The following is a 14,813-nucleotide window of genomic DNA, read 5'->3' as shown; positions in this document are numbered from 1 at the left end:
GATTGTCCGAAAGTAAGATGACCCGTGCTTCGGAAGGCATGTTAAGCCGTTGGTCCCGGTTATTACTTACTGATGTAAATAAGTAGTCGTTACCATGAGCCATGTCAGGGGCCTTTGGCGGCTCAATAGTAACCCTGACACCAGGGGTGATGAGGTTGGTACTCCACTTCACAACTCACACGATCGAAAAAGAAGCGCTAAGTTTTCTCCGCATTTTTTTATCAAGCTCTGTATCTTCGGTAGTGGTAAATCAATGGAATGCAATCATTAAATAATAAAGTCCCGTCATCGCTTTAGTTGCGGTTACACTACAACTTCGGTCTGTTTGTGAATTATCTAGTGGTCTGTTTTATATTACTTTAGTTCCATGAACGCACTAATGGATATGCAAAAACTTGCACCTTTTCCTTATCGCGTCATCAGAAATCACAGGAATTTATGAATGCAACATAATGTAGTTTCTTATTGATAATTAGGAGTATGATATGACGCTATTAATTTAACTATTAACAAGTTAAATATGTATGTATGTATCTATCTATGGAGTAATGAAGGCGATTGATCCACCAACAAAAGCGCAACTCTTAAATAAAGAGAGAGAGAGAGAGAGAGAGAGAGAGAAGTTAAATAGAAGAAAGAAAACGTATTCGTCACCTTTAAATCTGTGTTTATTTAGTATTTCTGACCCAGGAAACTACCCAATTGCTGCAACCCTAAGATGATATGATCTTCTTCTATCGTGTGGGTTCTGAGGTGAATTACCAATCTCATCAACCCTGGTGTCAGGGCTATTATTGAGCCGCCAAAGGCCCCTGAAATGGCTCATGTAACGACTACTTACTTACATCAGCATGTAGTAACCGGGACCAACGGCTTAACGTGCCTTCTGAAGCACGGATCACCTTTCTTTCGGACAATCAGGTGATCAGCCTGTAATATCCTATAACCAAACTAGGGTTCATAAAGTGATTTTCGTGATGTGTCCCCACCGGGATTTGAACCCGGGACCTCCGGATCGTAAGCCCAACGCTCTAACCACTGGACCACAGAGGCCGTTATATTTGTATTGAAGTTTATATATGCATGTATGTATATGTTAGCAGTGAGTACATCAATTAAAGCTCACAATTAACAGGGGAATGTCCCGATGCGATGGTATCGCGACCTCGGGCTATCGGACGCGGGTTTGACTCCCAGCCCGGCTACCGTGCCTTGTGATTTATCGTAAAACCGTTTGTTCAGGTTAATTGAAAGGTTTCTTGTGTCTTGTAGGGAGTTGGGTGTGTAATGTAAAGGTATTGGGGTCTCTGGAATTTGCTTTAGCAAAGAAAGCTAGAAAGAAAAAATATTTATTCGCAAAACGTATTTAACACGTTCACTGTCTGTGAACCACATATGAATCAATAAATTTTAAACTCATGCGTGCATGTCCCATATTAAGTGGGGCACATTTTTTGCCATAGTGTGTGTATATAAATTCCAATGTGTTTATCAAAAACACTGACTGAGGATTGGAATTGTCTGCCGTCATCTGCTTTTCCAACTCGTTATAATCTGGGAGTCTTCAAGACTAGGTAAGCGTGATCCACCCTAGACGACATCTTCACTTATCACTAGGTATAGTAGGTATATGTTTCGGTCTTCGGCATTTAAATAACCAACTGTTCTTTCACTTCATTTTATTATCTACTCGCAAAAATATTCCCAACAACCTCTCCAATTTAAATTCGAAAATAGAACGGCAGCCATTATCGTACCAACATAACAATCTAACATGGCGGCGAAAGATGCCGCCGAAAACTGCGCGCCGCATCCGTCAGTGTCACTCGCCCATTGTGGTGTCGAATGTGCGACCGTTTGTGCAAATTAAATCCCAAAACCCGGCTGTCACCTTCGCTTGTCGCCAAAAACGATATAGCATTGTCTTTCCCTGCCATGTTGGTAGCATTGCTTTAAGCAGGAATTGCTTTTCAACCAGAATTTTACCTTAGAGTTGAAAAACAAGATGGCGATTTTTCGCGCGCTCGACTATGGTTGTTAAGCCGTTTTAGAGTCTATAAAGTCAGTATTTATGTCGCGTACGCAGCTTTCGACTGTCTCGAGCCTATTTATTGCGATGTTTTTTTCGGAAAGTATTTGAGGGAATAAATTAATAATTTATTTTTCTTTTAAGTCGGTAATAGGGGAGTCAATATAAATGATGTCTGGGAATGTTTAAATCAATTATTAAGTTATGAGTTATAATTATTGAGCAACATGATATTAATATAATATTTTGAACGATGGGCTAAATAAATACTAGTACATCATAAAAACTAAAATTGCCTATAAGTAAGAAAAAAGTTTCTTATAAACTTCAAAAACAAAATTTCGAAAAATAATATTATTATAATTCTTCTGGATTATAATCATAATTAGATCATTGGACACCCAATCATTCATAAGACTTAAGCATCGTTTCATTAAAAAAATAAAAGGTCAATGGACAAAGCTCACCGCCCACAGATAAAAGAACTGTATTTGAGCCCTTTAAAGAATAATGCCTCTTACCCTTTTTGTAATAAAGCCTGAATTGACGTATGAACAGGTTATCAATTTAATACCTAATGCAGTCATGTGGAATTTTCGTTGATATTTTTACGATCTCGACTTGTCATTGTCCGTAAATGTATTTGGGGACATTTTGATTTTTGACGTTGGACATAATTTATACTCTGTGTACGTTACACTTACATATGAGCATAGAATAAAGAATAAGTATAGAACGGTAAGAATCAATCCGGTCCGGTCACGCGGGCCCAGTGCGGATTACTGGGCCCGCGTGATGGTTTAAGTCCCGATCTTCCTATCCATCCATAGGGAAGGCCCGTGCCCCAGCAGTGAGGACGTTAATGGGCTGATGATGATGATGATAGAACGGTAACTCTTCGCCCTGCAACGTTTCGTATCAGGCCGAGCTAGAGTTACCTATTTCGACATTTATAGAGGTTCGTTAGTTCTTGAGGGTTTATTTTAAGTGGGTTATCGACATTGTTACTTTCACCTTGTTGTTGAAAGTCGGGAAAGTCTTATCTGTATTCGCTTTGTCCTTAACATTATCTATTTGAGCTCTTGTAAAACACAGAAAAGACAAATTGTACAATTTATTTGTAGTAGTAATGTCATCCCTTAATTTCCGAAAGGAAATGTGACTCGGACGGTATTATGTAACCTAGTGCTATATATATATATATATATATATATATATATATATATATATATATAATAAAAAACTTTTGATAAAATACTCCAACACATCCCTATTACGGAACAATATAAGGAATTTCAGGAAAAAAATAAAAGTATTACATAACATTATGTAAGTACGGTTGGCAACTGCAGTAAGTAAGCACAACGTAAGTTAAAGTAAGCCAACTTTATTTCGAATGGCGATCGATTATTTAGGGTGGCTACACACATAACATTTTCCGACTTTTTCATTTTCCGTGTGATTTCTGTCCTGTGTTAAATGTCTGTGTCTATGGTGTCCGGAAGTAATAAATGTTTCTTTCTTTCTTTCTTTTTTTATTTGCCTATTTAATTTTGGCAACATAGCCCGTACAATATATATTATTGGATAACGTCTAGGGCCCTGTGCCGAGGTTTTTCTTGCAGCTTCTTTTCCCCGGCTATACAGGTTGTGAGAAGCTGCAGTAGTTTTAGGCGGATGAGACGTTCGTTATGTAAAATTGACGATTCAAAGTGTAACTATGTTACCTACTGAATAAAGATATTTTTGAATTTGAATTTGAATTTGAACTATATCTATATCTTATGAATCGTTCGAATTAAATCCAAGGCAGATCTACATAAAGTAACATCAAATACATGAGCCTTGTGGCTCTGCCCACCCTTCTAGCGATTGCACGCGTGCGCTTTATCTGACTGTAGAAGTTCCATCTTAAATTGGTTTATGTCAAATAGAGATTGAAAATGATGAAATACCATTCGTGTAAGAGTTTCCGATAATTCTGTTTATAATAAATTTCGACAGCAAAAGGTTTTAAAAATAATTGCGTGCTTTTTAATAAAACAAAACTGTATAATAAAATGTAAAAACACCTTCTTATTACAAACTTTTTGAAATATCAAGTTGATAAAATAAATTCGAAGTTTAAAATGTGTGTAGAAGCCTTTACGGCGAGCGTATCGAAAGACCGGCCGGCGAAAAAGAGTAAAAAAATAAAACAAAACCCAGTCGACAAGAAATTATGATACTACCAAATACGCGAGTAAAAACTGGACTCGTAGCGAATAAGCATTATCCTGCAATCCAATTACCTGCGTGTGTTTGTCGGTTTATTATGCGATTACATACATACATAAAATGCCCTTAATCTGTACTTGTGGCATGCGGGAAACTTAAGAAATCATAATTAATTATATAAAACTAACTGTCTTATTGTAACTGTTTCCTTGTTTTGGTGCAATTAAGTTTATTTAATTCGTGTATAAGGAGATAAAAAGAGTTTTCGTTTATACTCTTGTATGGCCAAATAAACTCGAGGCAAATCTTAAAATATATAAAACACGACCAAAAAAATAATATATATGTACCGAGACCTCTAAGCAGAATTTACACACATACATAAATAGCCTATAATATACGTTCCACTGCTGAGCACAGGCCTCCCCTCAAATTCTAATATGGAGCATAATCTACCACACTGCGGCTTGGTGGAGGTGTTATTTATTTTAGGACAATCAGGTGATGAGCAGAATTCAAACGTTCTAAATGTATATTGTTTTAAGTTTACGCGGTTATTATCATAATTAAAGCACAATTAACGGGTTCTTACCGCGTTTAAATAGGATGACTGTCAGTCATCCCGTGATCATGGCACTTGCAACAGTGTCGAAATATCGGGAGTCTCATATCCCCATTTAAACGCGGTAAGAACCCGTTATTATGTGCTTTAATTATGTTCTAAATGTATATTATTGTAAGGTACCTACGTTGTAACTATTTAGTAACCTGTGGTAAGTACTGCATAAAAGAATAAATTACAGAAATTCCCTTTTTTAATTCAGTTTTTTTTTCTGCTGACTCCCCTTTTATAATTGATATTTTATCGTATCACTATTTAAATACAATTAATATTATTACTAGTATTTATAATAAAATAAGTTTGAACGATTATTTTTTAAACATAAAACCAAGTATAATGAACATTTTGACCTTTTTCAATCACAGCCTATCTACGCTTTAGTTTCACAACTGTAGGTATGAAATTAACAACAGGCAATTTGGAGAAAGCTAAGCTAAATGCCGATTTTAGTTTCTAAACCCTATAAATACACTGGAATTATCAGCAATCAAGTCTTTTGACTACGACAGCGATTCGGCTCACCACCACGTAGGTCTAACAGAAAGCTCGGTGAAGTGTGGGTATGCGTGCCTTTGACTACCACAGGATATTGTCGTGAGCTTACATAATAATCATAGATAATTCCTATTACGGAGCTCCTATGTTCTTCCACGTTAATGACAACAGGCTTGCCCCCTATTATTTATGGGAAACATAGCTGGCGAGGAGTCGGTGTATGTACTAGACACCTCTATATACCCCTTCGGGGATAGAGGCGTGATACTATGCTATGTTATGTCTTAGGACATGTCCCATACACCGCTAGTGAGACTGGAAATTAGAGTAGATACTAAGCTTGAATGCACTCTTGGAGGAACTCACTGCGAAGTCTACACGTGGTAACCGCGCCGGCCGCTTTGACCAATAGCCGATCGACATTTGTCTATCGTAGATTGCCATTTGCTGCGTATAGACGCAGTGAACCAATAGTGGTTGGAGCCCGCGATAAAATACAAGCGGTTGACGTGTCACGAGAGGTAATACTTGCATTTGTATCTGCTTATCATTTCACATACACTTGTAAATACTAACCGTTTCCCAAAACCTCAACATGATCTTGATAGCAAAACTAGAGAAACTATTGACATTAACAAAGCATTCCGGACATGCAAGATAAAGAGATTTAAATAACATCACTTACTCATTACCACTTGACTAGAGCCTCCTAAAGTTCAATACAGGATGTGACATTAACAAACCGTCTATTTGGACCAATTAGTAAGTAAATCGCAACAAATTCATCAGCTCGAACCCTTTGACATTTGGCTTGCAATCGGCTAGCCTATCTGCATACATTACAGTTAATAAACTGAACAAGGTGCTTTTCATTAGTGCGGTCCCGGACCATCTTGATATGCGCGGGCGCAACACGGGAGCTAGGGCTTGCCAAACTTCACGGGTTTTTACCGAATGTGGTTTTTGGGGAATTTAATTTTAATTTCGCTTTGTTTAAACCGCGTGGTTTTAATTTTTGCCCGATTAATGGCAATAGGCTCGCTCCCTGTTGCAAGGGGCTTAAATATAGCTGGTGAGGAGTGGACGTGTATACTGTACACCTCTGCCTACCCATTTGGGGATACAGGCGAGATGCTGTCGTTATGTTGAAATTATTTCGAGAACATGGGAAACTTTGGGCTTTTCGCGAAACTATTTGGATTTTATACTTTTGGGGAATCGCTTATGAAAAATAGAAAACGTGGTATTTACCAACAACACACATCGCAACACACATACGCGTAGGTATTTTCATTATATTGGATGTCTAATTATAAAATTGTGTTTTATTTAGTTTTAAGCTTGTTGTAAAATTTAATTTATTATGTATGTACTTACAACACTTTAGTGAGTTGTACGTAAATGCCTAAATGTGCAGGAGTATAAACCTTTTCGGTTTTTTGGCTCGCGACCGATTCATCCCCGCACTATGTGATCGGTCGCTCAGCTCAGAAGCTGATCGATGTTTTTGCTTTAGATTTTTTCTCGCTAATTACTTTAATGAGGTGTCCTCTCTTCCCGGAGGGACAACGCGTGTTCACGACTTCGGCCACTTTCCCTTAACCTCCGAACAAATAAAGGACATTTAAATATCATTCATTTTTAACATTTGCAGTGGCGCGAAACTTTACACGTGGCAAAGAAATTTATTATATTTTTTGTATGAAGCGCGGTATCTAGGCAGTTGTGTATTTATGGGATATATAGAAAGTCTAATAATATCCGGTCAAAGTTCAGGAACTATGTATTTCTTGCTTTTAACCTATATAATTATTTATTTGTACACAGTAAAACGGTCACAAAGAACATACAAAGAAAACAGACAGTACAGATAAGCTTATCTCTAAACAAAGATTTCTTCTAGCTGACCTACGTGACAAGAGATATTCAACGTATAATAATATTACACAGATAGACAATATTACATAAATGGACATATAAACGCATATTATCTACAATCACTCACACAATTTGAAGTAAAATATCGACTTAGGAGCCTTTATAAATTATAACTCTCTGTAAAATCTTTTTCTTCTTCAATCATATAAAGCATTTTATAAAGTATATTCTTAAACACTTTGACCTGCGGTAAAGGAATAAAAACATTATAATACTCATTTAAATCGCTTCCATAAACAACCCGTCCCAACCAAACCAATTTCCTTCTTGAAAAACTTAAATCCACATTCATCTAAGTCTACAGCAATTTGAAATAACCGTTCTTTTTTTCCACCAACCACATTGACAAATTGCTACGGGCGGCGCGCGCACCGCGCTGTGATTGGTTGGAAAAAACCGACTAGCGGTGAGGAAATGATGCCATTAGTCGACTTTATAACCTCTAGTTACAGCTAAGGTCACTCGAGTTTGAATTGAAATTATTCTCATGTTAATGATACATACTTTTGTGCGTGCGCGCGAGTGTGAGAATCATAATTATGTTTGGTAATTGCTACGGTCAATAGGTGGAGTATATAAAAAAAATATAATGACTATAATTTTGGCAACATAGGTAATTATTATTTAATCTATGTTACTTCATAGACTTTACACTCGTCATCCCTATCGGCTTGGCTAGAGTTTTAATTTACTAGTAGACGATTTGAAGCCAAACTGGATCCAAAGTGTTCAGGGGTTAAAACGCCACATCGAAGCAATCCATCTAAAAAGCAATATTGCTATTTGATATTTGTGTGCATTGCGCACTCACTTTTATATATGCACAAATGTCAAATTGCAATATTACTGTTTTAGATGAATTGAGGTCATGTTGGGGGGGGGGGGGGGGATTTGGACCATAAGCCCACCGCGCTGGTCCAGTGCGTGTTGGTGGATACGGGCAGCGCAGGACCGATCGTCGTGGAGATCCTTGGGGGAGGCCTATGCCCAGCAGTGGGCGTCATACGGCTGATGATGATGATGATGAATTGCTTCGGTGTGGCCTTTTTAACCCCCCTGTTTCATTTCTGTTTGTCTTTATGTGGTAGTATTTTTATGAAAATACTTAATCATGATTGATTTTACGTTGCAAACAGTAGTCCAAGATAATAAACGATTAAATGCGAATAAAAATCCAAACAGATTTTTTACAACAAAATAATATTTTATTATAATTACATTTAAAAAATATATAAAAAAGTCAGATACGATTTACTTAATTTCTTAGAAGTTTAAACACAATTTATTTTGTTCTTTACGAGTGATACAAAGTTCAAACATTAATTCAAGAATTAATTTTATTTTTCTTAAGAACTTCGTGTATTTAAGGTTGTTGCTCTAGAGAGATCTGCACCAAAAAGTTTTATTACCGATTGTAAATTTGCGTCGACTTTTACTGGGTCTTGATGGTAGGAGACATAATAAAGTTTTACAGAGGGAAACATGCATTTTTTGTATATTCATTTTGGAGAAAAAGGATGCGCACAGAAAGTATTAATCTAACCTATTTAAAAAAAAAACACAATTTTGGATGTAAATAGGATACAATTTTTCTCGGCTGTAAAATTCTTAAACACGTGTTCAACTCCTGTTTATTATTTGATATTTTATTTCAACTTCAGTAAGTACACTATAATAAAACCATATTTCTTAGTTTTTTCGTTCCAACCATGCGTGTAACGAACGCCCGCTTTATGACATTAAACTATCGCAATTTCACCATTCTCATTGTTACTCGCCTTTTAATACTTTATGTATAATATTTTCCTGGATATAATAAAAGAAAAGGATCGAATTTTAATGCAGTAAAAGTAAATAGAAGTGTTTTGTTCTCGCGTCCCTCCAAGCCTTGTATAGGACTATCAAAGAAATCGATTTAAACTGCCTTCTTACCGCGCTGTGCTCCCGGGGACGCAATTGTTCCACGGGCACGTAATAAATAATAAACACAATTTCTTACAATAGAAAAACATAAACTGAAAAATGTCAACAAAGGCTCTAAGAACCAACTTAACTTTACAGAGAGCGCAATCCCCATTTATAAAAGCTTAAGGTTGTAAATGCTGTGGGTTGAGAGAATAAGATTTACGTGCACATAAACCCTACTGGTTGAGTCAAGGTGTAGTATTGCCATTTTAAAATATTTTCTTGAAACTAATTTGTTTGTTGAGTTGAGAAAATAGTTTGGGAGCGTTTTGCTTTCAACACATGGTAATTGCATGAGGGGTTTTGTAGTAAAATCGTAATAGTGGTTTGAACTCCCGTATTGTTATAAGTTTTAGTTTCTTTGCATGAATTTAACAACGGCCTCCGTGGTCCAGTGGTTGAGCGTTCTGCTCACGATCCGGAGGTCCCGGGTTCGAATCCCGGTGGGGACAAATCACTTTGTGATCCCTATTTTGATTAGGACATTACAGGCTGATTACCTGATTGTCCGAAAGTAAGTTGAAGAAAACACACGCACACACATCAGAATGTATTTTTCTATAGGCAATTACGTGATTTTGACTAAAGCGATGTAATTTATTATATTTAAAAAAAAAATTTGATTCGGTCTTCTTCTTCTTCTTCTAAAACTGCCATGCCCTATCCGGCGTCGGTGACCACCGTCGCAAAGTCTTCCCTATTCTGAGTCAGGCTGGAGAGCGCGGCTGCGTCCCTATTTTCAGTCCATTTCTTAATATTATCCAGCCAATTTATTCTCCTTCTACCGCTTCCCAGTTTCCCATCTATTTTCCCTTCCGAAATTTCTTTCAATATGCGGTATCTGATGCGTCTATGTATGTACCCAAAATATGCAATCTTACGTTTTTTCAATGTGGCTTAAACTTCCCTTTTCTTCTTCATTCTCTTTAATACATCTACATTTGATTCTGTAGACTTAACATAAATAGCCTATATATGTCCCACTGCTGGGCACAGGCCTCCCCTCAATCAACCGAATCGGTTGTTCTGTAGACGTATGTCTGTAATATAGCCGACCTATATATCCTGGAGGTGAAGGCCTAGAGACCTGTAACACAGGGTATCCTAGTTTAGGCTCCAGCCTCTACAAATACTATAAATATTCATAATTAAAACACATAATAACGGGTTCTTACCGCGTTTAAATGGGGATATGAGACTCCCGATATTTCGACACTGTTGCAAGTGCCATGATCACGGGATGACTGATGAGATTGGAGTGTAGTAGGTAGATCCATAATTTTCTACGGGCAGACATATCTGTCTACCCTCTTTCTTTGCCGCTTGTTTATGTTTTTGATATCGGAATGTTCGGAACCATCTGAACTCGCACCAAACTCAGAAGTAATACTATAAAATAATGATGACGCATAAGCAGGTGATCCTTATCTAATTTATTTCTTTATGCCCTGTTCTCTAAAGATAGTTTTACTCAATACTATATGGCAGTTGGGGTATTCAGAAGTACATCCATCGCACGATGAACTAAGTACCCACACCTCACCGAGCTTTCTGTTAGACCAACATGATAGGTCATGTTGTTGTCCTCTATTGCAGTCCTTTAATTGTAGTCCTTTATTGTAGTATTTATTGTATCGCCGCAACAAGTGTTTATTTGCTGTTACCTCAACTTAAGAGAAGCTATATATCACCATGCTCCAGTTCCACCACAACTTTACGGGAGACAATTTCGCAACTCTTAAACCGCCTGGAATTCCGTCTTTCCATTCAACTTCATTCCGATTATCTGTTTAATCATTCTCTAACCGTTAGGCCCTTAGTTTAAGCCCCTAAATAGGGCTCTCGCTTGTCGCATTAAACGTGCAGTGTGTGTCTTGCCTGTAATGGCGCACATTCTCGGGAAATTCCAATTACTGCCTTATTGGGCCGCTACCTATTGTACCGTGGACACGCCGTCGGTTAGCCTTAGGCTGGTGGAAGACAGCGAGATTAGTCGGCGACGATTTTTTGGTAAGATTTAAATTTAGGCTGGAATAGCCTGCAGAATCTTTGTGCCTCTCTCATTATATTTTTTAAGATTCAATTAAGTAGGCTTTTACTGGGTAAACGTTTTCCATATCTTCACTTACCGTCAAGTGGATTGATGTTAAACGCAAAGCTATTTATCTAATCTGTCTAATCATACTGTTGGGTAAAGGTAAAGACACGCCTTCTTAGGATAGCTCAACATTAAAAGAGAAAATTAAATTGAAATGGCCTGGTTTGGATGGGACTTGAAACCGCTGCCTTGGACAAACAGGGATACTTCGACCGGGACCGTAACGGGTGAGTGCTATAAAAACAGAAATACTTTAGCCTAAATTATATCTGACCCCATCTTATTAATTATCTTTTTAATTTAATTTACATTTTTTTTCTTCACATAATAAATTTAATATAAAAAAGACCTATTTGTCTTAATCATTAAAAAAATTATAATGACAGACGATTTTATTATAAAAGGACCAAAACTATCAGTATAAAAAATCGCTTGTCTGCAAGGGAAAAGTCTGACAGTGTGTGGGTTGCCTTAGTGTCGTGCGATATTGAATGGGTTACAATTTTTAAGTATTCATTGTAGTAAAGCTGGCTTTAAAAGTTATTCGTTTAATATAGTTTTGCAATTTCATTTTCTATTACTTTCTATGTTGGTATAACCGTGAGAAACATAATGCTTGCTTTAGTTATGAAGGAACTAACTAGTTAGTTAATAAATATATTATTATAATACTTGTAAAAGTTATGAGTTACATTAATGTTTGTATTGTATACAATAAATATAAGTTCATTTATTTTAATAAAATGTGGGTACTAGGAAGTTATAAGCTATTTATTTTTAATATTTGGAATGTGACATATGTGAATAGAGGGGTTAAAAAATCCACATCAATGCAATTCAATTCATCTAAAAAGCTATATTATAATTTTACATTTGCGAATATAAAAGTAAATGCGCAAGGTCAACAAAATTAAATATCAAATAATCCCCCTGGGGGTCTAAAAAGCCACATCGTTGTAATTCATCTAAGAAAGCAATATTGCTTTTTGACATTTGTTTGCATTGCGCACTTACTGTTATACGCGCAAATGTCAAATTGCAACATTGCTTTTTTAGATGAATTGCTTTAATATGGCCTTTTTAACCCCCTGTACTTTTATTTTCTTATTATCCTTCGGCAAGCATCGCATTTTCGTACACAAACGAATGTTAATTTCCATGTTCATCAGTTATTAGGTTTATTGTATATCAGATTTTGAATTCGGAACTAGATGCTTTATTGTTTTGCTTTGATTCCCGCGTAAACAAAAGAAGATTAATAAAATGGCAACTCTATTAGCCCCAAATAGAATCTCTATCTCACACTTTATCAAACAATTACGCATATAAAATCTGCCCATATTTCCCCCACATTAGTCTAAACCGCATTATTTCGCCTGGAACAAACCTCGCGTGACTTCAAGCCGCCATATTTGGTGCTAGTTGCTGCCACCAAGCTCGCTTGGTGCCAAAATGGTGCCCAGTGACAATTAAACCACCTTGGTGCGATCACGAACTATTAGGGTTTATGTATTGCTCGGTAATTTTATTGGTGCCATGTTGCCAATTTTATGGGTTTTGTTTCGATAATGTGGTTGGAAACGAGCTTGGGAATAAAGGCTGTTACTGTTTGGTCAATGATTGTTGAATGCAAAATGTGTAGAAGATATAATATATATAGATAGGTAAATATATCTACATAGTACTTTGTTTAAGTTTTTCAATGCGTTGATTTGGCCAACAAGGTCACTATTAGCAATTAAAGATTTTTTTTCAGCATAATATGAAGATATGATTCCAAATCCACTGCAGTCCGAATCGACCCATTAGAATATAGCTCTACAAAGTGATTTTTGTGATATCTCCCCACCGGGATTCGAACCGGGGGCCTCCGGCTCGTGAGTCCAACGCTCGACCACAGGGGCCGTTTGTAATGCTGTAATGTGCCATATATAAAAGAAGTAAATATTAATTCTTAACCAAGCAAAGCATGACTAAATCTGCTGCAAAATATGACCGCAAAAGTGTTGGAAAAGGATAGCAAACCTGAAATGCCGTAATAAACACTTATTACCACCAAACTCATCAAAAGCTGGTTCAAGTCTTGCATTAGCGGTTGTAAAACTTTTACTCTCCTTTCTGATTACTAAAAGTTAATAAGTTATCCGTATAGATTACGAGTATCTTTAATCTACGCTGCATTATAACTTTGCTAAATAAAAAGGGTCCATTTTCAATTGTACTCCAGCCGTACGTCCTAAGGTTATGGTTGTTCTACGATTACTTTTGAGCTGTTACCAGAGTCCGTAAACTTCATACGGGATTGAATTCATAATATAACATCACGCCTGTATCTCAGAAAGAGGCAGGCAGAGGTGTACAGATACATATACTCTCCACTCGCTAGCTATGTTTATGTTCCATGTAACATTGGATAATAGGATTGGAAGAAGAAGAATGTGGCAAGCCGTGTCTCGAGCACCAATCCTGAAACCTCGTAGTATCAATTATGTATGATCCCAACATGAATTCAGGTATGGGTGTCACGAATTCTATACTATTCATCTTCATTAATTTAAGAGCCACGCTCTTGTCGGCGTAGCATTCTCCATGCTACTTTTTTAAGGAAAAATAGGGCAGTGGTTTCCCTCTTACGTTCCACCCCGCAGTATGTCTGACGCAAGTGAGACGTAGAAGTCTATTTCAAAGCCGTACTAGGACTCCTGTCCTCCGCCTCTGAACAGTACTGACAGTTACTGCTGCCCTCTGTCAGGTTCCAAGTTGCAGGCGCTGTGACTTGCCCCTTCCGTCCTGCATTGCCGTACCGCTGGCCCCCATCTCTGCCTGTGTAATCGTTGAGGTCTTCACCCGTGTCCCTAGGGTTCTACGTTATACCCCGTTGGTCTGGGTCTATACTATTATTGTTACTTACCTATTATAAATTATAATTTCTAGTCATTATTATACCTACATTATTACCTAACGGAGTTATAATTACCTTTAGTAGTAATTATAAGAAGGCAGCATAATGTAAACACAGTTGGCTCGACCATTATAGACGTCGATACGGCTCACCACACAACGTTTGGTGAGGGTGCATTGTTCATCTTGCGATGGATTTACCTCTGACTACCCCAAATGGATGTTGTGGGAAAAGGGCAATAAGTATATTTTCACATTTATAGTTTAGTCGTGTATAGTGTGCGTTCTTATAAAATAAAATAAATTAACACTGGTTTCGTACAAAAAACCTGGTTTTACACAGACACTAAACATTGACGTTATCGTACACGCGCATCTGTGTGCGCGACGTGTGACGCCCGTACGATTGAAGACTAAAGTAAGACCAGTAAAACCGAGAGGGGGTGAGGTAAACTTAGCTCAGCCGCTGGTGGGGAGCGGAGAGTAGCCGTTCTATACGTAGTATTATTCCTTATTCTATGTTCCTGTGTTAAAATAGATCTCTTTTG

The 14,813-nt window shown here is 37.3% G+C and overlaps 2 protein-coding genes and 1 non-coding gene across 4 annotated transcripts in view; 2 read left to right on the top strand and 1 right to left on the bottom strand.

Moving 5' to 3' along the window:
- Positions 1-8,302, top strand: part of LOC126368486 (gem-associated protein 8-like) — a 200,685-nt gene extending 192,383 nt beyond the window's left edge. The window contains exon 2 of the transcript XR_007566585.1: positions 8,281-8,302. The gene's annotated coding sequence lies outside the window, so the exon portion shown is untranslated. The remainder of the gene's footprint in view (positions 1-8,280) is intronic.
- The window catches only part of LOC126368358 (protein dachsous), a 409,369-nt gene that overhangs the window by 178,688 nt on the left and 215,868 nt on the right, over positions 1-14,813 (top strand). The gene's annotated exons all lie outside the window — the stretch shown is intronic.
- Positions 981-1,053, bottom strand: Trnav-uac (transfer RNA valine (anticodon UAC)). Its single transcript has one exon. It is a non-coding gene; the product is annotated as a tRNA-Val (tRNA).

The sequence above is a fragment of the Pectinophora gossypiella genome, chromosome 7 (assembly GCF_024362695.1).
Source record: "Pectinophora gossypiella chromosome 7, ilPecGoss1.1, whole genome shotgun sequence".
Taxonomy (NCBI): domain Eukaryota; kingdom Metazoa; phylum Arthropoda; class Insecta; order Lepidoptera; family Gelechiidae; genus Pectinophora; species Pectinophora gossypiella.
This window is presented reverse-complemented; position numbering and strand designations above follow the sequence as displayed.